The sequence below is a fragment of the Nicotiana tabacum genome, chromosome 13 (assembly GCF_000715075.1).
Source record: "Nicotiana tabacum cultivar K326 chromosome 13, ASM71507v2, whole genome shotgun sequence".
Classification (NCBI taxonomy): Eukaryota; Viridiplantae; Streptophyta; class Magnoliopsida; order Solanales; family Solanaceae; genus Nicotiana; species Nicotiana tabacum.
Genome location: NC_134092.1, coordinates 131,379,275 through 131,391,352, shown reverse-complemented (window position 1 = coordinate 131,391,352; position 12,078 = coordinate 131,379,275). Strand labels below are relative to the sequence as shown.

General features: G+C 34.1%; 1 pseudogene; it reads right to left on the bottom strand.

Annotated features, from left to right (window-relative positions):
* Positions 1 to 4,815: 4,815 nt before the first annotated feature.
* LOC107807327 (TMV resistance protein N-like) lies at positions 4,816 to 9,289 on the bottom strand (annotated as a pseudogene).
* Positions 9,290 to 12,078: the final 2,789 nt, after the last annotated feature.

Here is a 12,078-nt window from a genome sequence, read left to right as displayed (position 1 = left end):
TCGATTCGGAATTAAATTGGTGACTTGGGACACCCTAAATCTCCCAAGTGGCGACTCTGAAATAAATAAACAAATCCCGTTCCGATTGTCCTTTAATTAGAAAAACTCCTACGCCCCTCGCGGGGGACGAAAAAAAGGAGGTGTGACAATATTAACAAAGCGAAGAAGTTAAAATCTTCAAGTTCTGAAGGTTTAATTAATCTTGATCAAGTTCCTAATACAAATGGGGATGACACTGGTGGGCTCAATGATGATGGTGATGCCCAGAACCATATTCCAGATCAATATATTGATGGTGATGGGGATAACAATGCTAATGTTGATGAGGTAGATGCTCCTACTCACGAAGCTGTGGACGAGTTAGATATTCCACTTAGGAGGTCTTCTAGACCTCGTACTCCTTCCTCCCGTTATTCACCCAATGAATATGTATTACTCACTGATGGGGGAGAACATGAATGTTATGCGGAGGCCATAGAAGATGAGCACAAGGATCAATGGATTGAAGCCATACAAGATGAGATGAAATCTCTACATGAGAACCATACTTATGAGTTGGTGAAATCGCCTAAGGGCATGAGAGCTTTGAAGAACAAGTGGGTATTCAAAATTAAAGCTGAAGAACATAGTTTGAAGCCCAGATACAAAGCTAGATTGGTTGTCAAGGGATTTGGTCAAAGGAAAGGTATTGACTTTGACGAAATATTTTCTCTTGTCGTGAAAATGTCCTTCATTCGGACAGTTCTTGGTTTGACTACTAGTCTTGATTTGGAGATTGAGAAAATGGATGCGAAGACTGCTTTTCTTCACGGTGACTTAGAAGAGGAGATTTATATGGAACAACCTGAAGACTTCAAGGCAAAAGGTAAAGAAAATATTGTATGCAAACTTAAGAAGAGTCTATATGGATTGAAGTAAGCTCCCAGACAGTGGTACAAGAAGTTTGAGTCTGTTATGGGGGAGCAAGGCTACAAGAAGACTTCTTCAGATCATTGTGTGTTTGTACAAAGATTTTCTGATGACGATTTTATCATCCTCTTGCTATATGTGGATGATATGTTGACTGTGGGCAGGAATTTTTCTAAGATTGACGAGTTGAAGAAACAGTTGAATAAGTCTTTTGCAATGAAAGACTTGGGCCATGCTAAGAAGATTTTGGGCATGAGAATTACTCGTTCGAGAAACGAAAGGAAGCTTTACTTGTCACAGGAGAAGTACATAGAACGTGTACTGGAGCGCTTCAATATGAAAAGTGCTAAGTTGGTTCGCACACCTCTTCCTGGTCATCTGAAGTTGAGCAAGAAGATGTGTCCAACAACAACGGAGGAAAAAGAGAGAATGGCCAAGATTCCTTATTCCTCTGCCGTTGGAAGTTTGATGTATGCAATGGTATGCACTCGACCAGATATTGCTCATGCAGTCGGTGTTGTTAGCAGATTTCTCGAAAATCCAGGAAAAGAGCATTGGGAAGCTGTAAAGTGGATACTCAGGTATCTAAGAGGAAGCTCACATGAATGCTTATGTTTTGGAGGGTCAAATCCAATTTTGAAGGGCTATACAGATTCTGATATGGCAGGTGACCTTGATAACAGAAAATCCACTACTGGATATTTGTTTACTTTTTCAAGGGGAGCTATATCATGGCAGTCGAAGTTGCAGAAGTGTGTCGCACTATCTACAACTGAAGCGGAGTATATTGCGGTTACTGAAGCTGGCAAAGAGATGATATGGCTCAAGAGATTTCTTCAAGAACTTGGATTGCGACAGATGGAGTATGTTGTCTATTGCGACAGTCAGAGTGCAATAGACCTGAGCAAAAACTCCATGTACCATGCGAGAACAAAACACATTGACGTCAGATATCATTGGATTCGTGAGCAAGTGGAGAACGAATCACTTCAAGTCAAAAAGATTCACACGAGTGAAAATCCTGCAGATATGTTGACCAAGGTAGTACCAAGAGACAAGTTCGAGCTATGTAAAGAACTTGTCGGCATGCACTCAAACTAGAAGACAGTGCTACCTCCTCTAGATGAATGAGGCTGGATGGGGAGATTGATATGGTGTCCATCTCATTCAAATGAGTTGGTAGCCAATTTTGTTGACTTGGTTTGGTTTGGTAGCCAAACTTGTTGAATTTGTATAATTTGGTAGCCAATTTTATTGACTTGGTTTGGTTTGGTAGCCAACCTTGTTGAAATTGTGAAAAGGGTGTGTAAATTTTCAAATATTGTAGGCTTTAGAGAGTGAGGTTTTGGCTATAAAAGGAGAGCTTTAACTCTCATTTCTACACACCAACAAAGAGAGAAAAGAGAGAGCAAGGTATTCCATAAACTATAAAAAATAGTTTGTGAAGAAAAATAGAGTGTGAGAGATATTGTAGTGAGGTGGAAAAAAGCAAAAGAGCGTTCATTTCTTTTGAGGGTGAAGTGGTCTTAGGAGTATTTTTTTACTCGTTACTACACAGTGTAAAATTCCTCGCTATAGTGATATCAGTTGCTCTTCTTGGCCGTGGTTTTTTCCCTTATTCAGAAGGGTTTCCACGTAAAATCTTGGTGTCATTATTGCTGCATTTTTATTCTTGCTGATTTAACCATAACTTAGTGTTCTGCGTTTATCACTAATACCGTGAATACTATTTTTACGGGGTTTATTCCAACAATTTGGTGAAACTGGAGCGAGCAGAACAAGGATGAAAAGGAAGCAAACAACTATTGAATGTAGCATTTGTCATAAGCCTGGTCACAACAAGAGAACTTGCAAGTTTAGCTATGTGGAGAGAGAAACTGACCTAAATGAACTACAAGTTAGAAGCATGGATGTTGTTTAGTCATATTTTTTGTTGTTTCTAGTCATATACAATATGTAGTTCATGTTTTGAGCAAATTGCTATAACTATGTTTCAATACTTTAATGCATCATGTAATTTTAGAATTGATTACAAATTGCAGAAATTTTCATTGTGCAGAATTTTTTTCTTATAGCAGAAATTTTTAGATTTGCAGAAATTTTTATACAGTAGAAATTTTGTATTGCAGAATTTTTCAAGTTGCAGTCCATAGTTAGATTCGCAATGGAGCAGAATTCCTTCTTTTTGCAGAATTTTTCATATTCATTTACTTGTTTTCCTTCTTGCTGGATTTAAGTCATCTACTCCTAATCCTTATGCCTGAAAAGGAATTCTGGTTCTTGGAAGACATCATTGTTCCCATGGTAAGTGTGCTGGATATTTTAGAAATTTCTATTGTATTGTGATCTTATGGTATATATGTGGATCTGGAGTCCCTATTCATGGCATATTGCTTCTTGAAATGCTTTTTTTTTCTGCGATTCACTAGTCAGAATCCTTTATGGATATTAGTGACTTTAGATGTGATGCACAATCCCTTATACAAATTTTTGTTTTCTTGCTGGTGTGACAACTTGACTATGAGAAAAGAGGAGAAGAATGGGACAAGATAATACGATCATCTACTAGCGACTGGGATAAGAATCTCGAAACCATAGTTGAATGGTCCCTTTTATTCTTAACAATGGAAGATGAACTATATAACTCAAATTAAATGAACCAAATTGAAAATGACGATTAGCTAGATACAAAGTCCAGGTTGATTTTTTTATTCATAAAAATGATAATATACTATACTGCACCTTATGTAAAGAGCAAATGATATAGGACAGAAGGGGAAAAAGGCCTAGAGAAATAGAAATGACTAAAATTACAATAACGGAGGCAACTGAAGAGCTCCTGAGACCTGCTAATCAAACAATAGTATTAATATTGTTCAGTTTAAGACCACCCTCATCTGGTCTTTAATGCAGCAGAACGGCAATGACATTAGACTAAAACTTATAATAATTGTAATAGTTATAATATTACTTATGAGCAAGAAGTCATGGATAACAGACTGCTGCTAACTCCTTATTGTGAGCTCAGGGGCAGCACCAACTTCTACCAAAGATGGCACACATGCAATGATTCTTGTGGCCAAATTTTCATTAGCCATAGCAGGTACATGATTCTCATAAGCCGAGTTATGTACGCCAATAGCAGCCCTGTGTGAAGGAACAAGGTTCTTCGATCATGGATTGCATCATTTCACTAATCAAGAAAGGTGTAGCCGCAGGCGATCTTCACAAAGCGTTGCTCCTCTCAATTCCTTCCTGTTTCTGTTCAGCTTATTCTTTGCACCAAGAAAGTGGAAATCAGCAGCTTCTTGTTTGTTGAGTTATGACATAGTGTTTTGTAAATATATGAATCATTTTCTTCTTAAACTCTGTGCCCAGTCAAACAGGTTCCAAAAATCTTCATTTTTTTCTTAAACTCCATGCCCAGTCAAACAGGTTCACATAAATTGGAACGGAGGGAGTATTATTTTCCATCCTTTCAAACTAGCTTCATCCTCAAATTTAAGGCCCCATATCAACAAGCATCAGCACATGGCTTTGCCTTTTGTTAGTAACAAAAACTTTAGCTCCAACTAAAGATTAGTCGTCTCCAGTTTCTTGTATAAATAATCCCCCTTTCATGAGCCTTTTCATTACCAACTAAAGATTAGTCGTCTCCAAACTTTTCAACCTACCGATGCTGCTTGGAAGAGCTACAAGGTTTTCCATATATCTCAAATCTAGCTCGGTAATATGAGTTTGGTACTGAAAAACAGAGGATGGCAGTTCCCTTAACCCAGAGAGTTGCATGTCAATCTGTATCCCAGGCTTCATTCTCCCGTGAATTTCTGGAAATTTCTCTAAACTTGAGCAACCTCGTAAACCCAGATATTCAAGAGATTCCACGTTAACACATGGAAACCTCTTAAGGCTTTCACACCAACTCAAATCAAACCGAATGAGTTTGCTGCAACATCCCAGGGAATAGTGAACCTCTTCAAGATTAGAACACCAACACAAATCCAAATATTCCAAATTTGGCATTCCCGTGAAATTTGGTGTTCGCATCAGGATTTCGGAGAAGCTGAGATCTAGCGTCCGTAGAGACGACAATTGTTGTTCAGAATACAAAAAACAGAATGAGATAGAGAGAGAAGAAAAAAAGAACCTATTTTGCTCCTCCACTGGATTCCAATAATAAAATATTTGGCTATCTATGCAGGTAGAAACCTTGTTTGTTTCGTTTGTATTTTTGGACATCAAATGACCTCTATTTTCTTGATTTCTTAATGACTTATTGCTAGCTTTCCTAAAAGTATTTATTACTCCATCGACAAGAAATGAATGATAGCATTTGATTTATGAGGGACAACACATTATTTTTGTGTGAAATTAGAAATTTATTTTTTATATATAAAAAATTACTTATTAAGAAACTGAATAAAAGTAAACTATAAATAAAATATTGTTAATTGTAATTTAACATGATTGAAAAAACCTGTAGCAAAGAGAAAAGTGTTTCTCTCTTTAAAAAAGTGTAATATAAAATGGGAAAACCAAATGTTAACTCCGGAAGCAATGTATGAAAGCATATATGCCATTCAAGAAAATAGTTATACACAATACATTCCTTTTGTTTTACTAATAAGTATTACTTCCGTCCCACTATGTACAGCCCTAGGATGAAATTCATATGAATCTGATTTTACTATGAGAAATAATATAAATTACAATAATTTTTTTTGAGAAAAAAGACATAAAGATCTTACAACAATACTGGGAACAACCCCAAATAATATAAATTACAATAATTTTTTTGAGATGGAAATACATTAACTTGAGCTTATGGAATTAATAATTTTTGTTCATTTAAAGACATGCATTGTAATTCTAGCAAAAATGAAAAGTACCTCAAATAATATGTGACAATAGCAATAATATTTGTTCCTTATCACTTAAATTAAAGGACAAAGATAGTTAGAGAGAAAAATAAAAGAAAAATAGAATTGTACCTTTGTTTCCATCCATAAATAATGCAGTGAACTACCGTGGAGTTCAAGGTGAACAAGCATTTTGGGTTCAAATGAAGATGGCAATGACTCACAAGGATAGCCATCCACGTTAAACCAACGCAAGTTGTTCGACAGATACTCAATGGAGCCATCATCCCAAATATTGAAATCATAGAACCCGTTGCTTATGTCTAATATCCTAAGCCTTTTCATATTTTTCATGGCCTCATTGTTAAAGCGTAGTGTACTAAAGCTACCATGAAGCCAAATTGCTTCCACTGCCATGGTCCCCTGTAAGAAGATCATTAGGATATACTGATGTTACTTCATAGAAATACTTTTCGCAATTAATTCTATAGTTCTATTTCTAATATTACATTTCTATTAGAAGTTCATTAGAGTTAAGTTTATAAGCTTTTCATGTTGCGATAGAAAGAAACTGCAATTGAAACAATACCAATAAATTGTAGCAACTTTTTAAAATAAAAAAAATAAACAATGATAAAGTGAATCTCTGATTGAGTTATTATGTAATAACATGTTATAAAATTTTCAAGTTAATCCAAAAAATGAAATTGGATCAAACAGATTAAGTAGCTACTAGCTAGACTAGTCAATCGCTAAAACATATAAGAAAAATTAATTAGGAAACGTAAATTAAAGAGGCTACTTAACGAATTAGGCAATTAATGTATTTTTTGTTACTAATTAGGCAATTAAAATTACTTTTGCTTCTCCTACTAACTAAAGTAAACAACTAAAATGACGTGTCTGCAAGAAGATGAAGCAAGATGAACAAATAATTGAAAGTGCCTGCCTATATGTCTTTGGATACGAAAATTAGAAATTCAACATTATTGTATTGTTTAGCTTACTAACCGTATTGTTGATCATCACATCTTCAAAATCTTTGGCGAGCCATAGTCTGTTGCGTTCTCCCCGATCCTTTGGAAAGTTCACTATATATCTACCCATTTCTTGTATTAGGTCATGCATATCAATTTGTCTTCAGTGATGAACACAAGAGATTTTCCGATTAGGACATTCAATCTATATTCAGCTCCAAAATGACAACTCTTGAGAACTTGCATGACGTAATCTTTTTCATCCCCGCGTAAGAAGCACGCTATATCCAGAAAAATCTCTTGTTGCATGGACTCTAATCCATCATAACTAATTTTGAGTTTTTCAACAATTTTTGAATTATGATTATTTTTCATTTGCTCTATAGCACTTTTCCACACAGTTATATCCCTCTTATGTAAGGAAGAACCCCACAGTGCTAAAGGAAGGCCTTTAGCATGATTTATTACCTCCAATGAAAGCTCCTTAAAACACTCATCTGGAACATCTTTTTTGAAAGCATGCTGGTAGAACAATTGAATTGATTCACGATGAGATAGTGCAGTCACTTCATATATCACATCATTCTTCCCCATCAAATATTTGTCTCTAGTTGTTACAATAATTATACTGCCATTACCAAACCAATCAAGATCACCTGCTAAATACTCCAAATAATGATCTTTATCATCTATGTCATCAAGCACAATTAGGACCTTCTTAGAACGAAGTCTACTAGCCATTTGGTGTTTTCCGTCGTCCTCATTATTGTAATTAGCATTTTCCCTTAAAAGTTCAGAGAGAATGGTATTTTGCAGAGAATGCATTCCACGTTTGTTTTCTTTAATATCCTTAAGAAAACAAGCACCATCAAATTAATAGGAACTATCCCTTCTTCCTAAAAGAGTATCAAACATAGCACTAGCTATTGTCGTTTTACCCATTGTCCCCATGCCCCAGATCCCCACAATCCGAACATCATTGATTCCTATCCCTAGTAAGGATTCTATTTCCTCTAAGTGAGTATCTATTCCAACAATGTTATGCAAATAAGATAATGAAATCTTGCATAATTTGGAGGAGATTTGGTCAACAATCTGTCGAATACAGTCTGCTTCAGTCCTACAAAAAATAAGAAGATTGCCGATATATACAGGTAAATAAGTCAAGAATTACAAGAGGTATTTCACAATGTAGAGTGCAGAATTATGATAAAAAGGACTCTGCACATAAATCAATCTCTTGAATTATCAATCAAAATTTTATCTACGTAATAATGTCATCGAGTAATTAAATTGATAGGAACTATCCGTTCTTACCGATAAAAACATGTGTAATCAACCATTATTCTTTTTTCAGGAAATATAAAATAAAAATAGTTTTTAATCTTTAAATGACAATCAATGAAATTAGATTGTGCATGCAGTACTTTTAACAAAACAAAATGATTAAGTTTCCACCTTTTAATTTTTATTTTTGTAAATATGATATATTTATTTAGTTAGAGTTTGAACATAGATTTGGTTGAAATTTGAAAAACGATTTTTTGAAAAATAAGTTTTTGAAGTTGAAGTTGTGTTTGGACATGCATTTTACTTGGAAAACAAAACTTGAAATTTTGTGTGTTAAAGAGAAAAATTCACCCAAAAAAATCCTAAACCACTTTTTGGGAACTTGAAAAAAAAATTAAATTTGTTTCAAAAACTGTCATGTTCCATGAAATAAATAGTGTATTCAATTTTTTTTTTTAAAAAGTAGCCAAAATCTATGGCCAAACGGGAGTTTAATGTCGATTCCGTTTAACTCATTTTGGAGGTATAGATTCTTTGTTCTATAGTAGAATACGTATTAGTCTTCACATAATCATCCAAAACTGAATGGAAATTACTCCTTTTTTTATAAGCAATTATGTGTTTTTAACTCACTTGTCACGAATATCATAGCCTTTGAGATTGGCCGCTGCAGTTAAAGCAATCCTCCATCTTTGCATTCCCTCGACATTATCCTTATACTTTGTTTCATATTTGGAAAATGCTTCAGCAAAGCTCTCCCTCTGGTTCCGAACATGTGATGGATCCACATCATAGAAGACCGGTATGACAATTTGTCCAAATTGAGTCTTGCAATCCATGATTTTTACCAGTTCATTCAAGCACCACCTCGATGTTGCGTAATTCTTTGAGAAAATGATGACTGCACATTGAGACTCTTCGATAGCTTTATAGAGCTCATCTGAGATGGATGCGCCATGCTTTAGCTTTTTATCATCTTGAAAGGTTGTTATTCCCCTGATATTTAAGATTTCGCCCAGGTGACTTGTAAATGAATTCCGAGTATCCTCACCTCTAAAACTTAGAAAAACATCGTAGTTCCATCGAGGAAACTGTGAAGTACTCGCGGAAGCAGAAGATGATGCCATTGATTCAGTGAATTATCTGAAAAGAAAATAAAACCTGTACATGGATAAATTGTAGTTGTGGTAAGAGATCAAATGATGTAATAGGAGAGAAAGAAATAAACAATTAGTAGCACTTGAAATAAGAAAAGTTTTAATGAGTTGGGCTCTACTCCATAGAATTATTGGTATAGTCAACTGATACATACTATAACATTTAATGTGTTATGAAAATTCTTCTTAATTTTGTAGTCCAGTTGATTTGAATTGTTGTTGTTTTGTTTTCTTTGAACTTTAGTAGAAGGAAGTATATTGTATATACATAATGACAGATAAAAGTACACGTGGATGCATTTAATTGAATCATTGCTCCAAAGCACAAACACAAATGTCTCTCTCTTCTCTGCCAAAGAAAAAGGACCCATTGATTGAATTTCTTTTTCTATTTTAATTTTCTACGAATGTTGGAAAAGTCTTCGTCCAGCAAAATATTTCTCAATTTTTTTATATATGATTATGTTGTCCGAGTTAACTGGTTCCATCTCAACTATTTTATAGAATATTAAGGTAGATAAAGATTAATCAACTAATGATTTTTCCTTCTAGTGTAACTTGAACATAAAATTTCATAGTTTTCATCTTACTTTATTGACCATTAGACACACAATCATGAGTCTTCAACATACTCAATTAATAAAGATAACCTTGAATTAAATGCGTTACTCAACAAATTATAAGCATGTTTATTTGAATAGTAAAATATGTTAATGACAAAAAGCAAGGTAATATCAGTGTTATTTCTTTGTCACTAACAACCCATGACGACTTGAATTCATTATAGTTGAACACTAATGTGTCGTTTCCCACTTTGAAGTTTTATTATAAATTTTTTCTATATGCTGTAATAATAACGAAAAAATGCATAAGTACCCCTGACCTATATCCGGATTCCCAATTACACACTTTATCTTTACGGAAATCCTATTATTCCCCTAAACTATTTTAAACTAGAATATTTGCACCCTTACATGGCGAAGTGTGTGTATTTCACACTCCTTTGGAAAAGTAAGAAGCAAGAAAAAATGATTTTCAGATTTTTCTTTCTGCTTTTTTACCATTTTTTCTTACTTTTTTTCCCTTTTCCTTTTCCTTTTCCTTTTTCTTTGTCATTTTCTTTTACTTCTTTTTTCGTTTCTTCTCTAATTTCGGCGAATATTCTTTCACCGACGACTTTATCTTACCGTTTTTCTTCCATTTATTCTGTTTTTATTTTTCCTCTTTTTATCCTTTTCACACACAAATTAAACTCTCAAAAAGATCTATTCATAAGCAAAGCAAAATATACTCAGATTGGGATAAAAATCTGTTGCCGGAAAAAAAAAATCGCTGGAAAAAATGGTGTTCTTCAAATTCCGATGACCACTATTTTATGTCGTCGGTGACCAAAACAAAAAGAAAGAGAATGAAATAACCAAAAAAATGAGAATAATAAAAAATAAGAAACAAGGATAAGAAAAAGAAGAAAGAATAAAAAATACTAAAAATACATGTGGCAGTGCGTGTACTTCACCACTTGCCAAGAGTTTGGTTGTCTCGTTTTAGGGTGATATTTATTCCATTTAAAAATAGTTTAGGGGGGTAATAGAATTCCCGCAAAGATAAATTGTGTAGTTGGGAATCCGGGTATAGGTCAGGGGGTACTTATGTATTTTTCCAATGATAAATAGTACTCCCTCTGTTTCAGTTTATGTGAACCTATTTCCTTTTTGGTTCGTTCCAAAAAGAATGACCCATTTCTAAATTTGGTAATAATTTAGCTTAAACTTATCATTATACCCTTAATGAGAAGCTTTTATAACCACACAAATACTCTGAGCCCCTTTCTGACTTGTTTAGGACCATAAATTCCAAAAGAAAAAATGCATAAGTACCCCCTGACTAATACCCGAATTTCCAACTACACACTTATTCTTTGCGGGAATCCTATTACCCTCTAAACTTATTTTAAATGTAATTATTTGCACCTTTAACGCTGACAACCAAACTTTTGGCAAGTGGTGAGCTACACACGCCCCCACATGTATTTTTAGTAATTTTTTTATTCTTTTTTCTTTTTTTTAATCCTTTTTTCTTATTTCTTACTATTCTCATTTTTATTTTGTTATTTCATTCTCTTTCTTTTTGTTTTGGTCACCGGCGGCATAAAATGGTGGTCGTCGGAATTTCATTTTTCGGCGAATTTTTTTTTCCGGCGACAGATTTTTATCCCGATCTAAGTGTGTTTTGTTATATATATATATAAATTTTGAAAGTGTAATTTATGTGTGGGAGGAAGAGCAAAAGAAATAAAAATGAATGTAAGATGAGAAAACCTTTTCCAGCTAAAATTTCAATACATCATTTTTTTTCCGATGTGGGAAGGTTTTCTGATGATGAATTTTCCCCCCCAAATCTGAGTGTATTTTGCTTTGCTTATGAATAGATCTTTTTAAGAGTTTAATTTTTGTGTGAAAAGAAAAAATGGAAGAAAAACGGTTAGACAAAGTCGTCGGTGAATGAATATCCGTCGGAACTAGAGAAGAAACGAAAAAAAAGTAAAAGAAAAAAGACAAAGAAAATGGAAAAGGAAAAGGAAAAGGGAAAAAAAAGTAAGGAAAAATGGTAAAAAAGAATAAAAAATAATTTGAAAAATCGTTTTTTCCTTCTTCTCATTCTCCTTTCGGAAAGTGAATTACACACACTCTACCATATCAGCGTTAAAGGTGCAAATAATTTCATTTAAAATAAGTTTAAGGGGGTAATAGGATTCCCGCAAAGAAAAAGTATGTAGTTGGAATTTCGGGTATAGGTCAAGGGGGTACTTATGCATTTTCTCAATTCCAAAATTCTTTATTTTTTTTAAACTTCGTGCATAATCAAACAGGTTCATATAAATTAGAA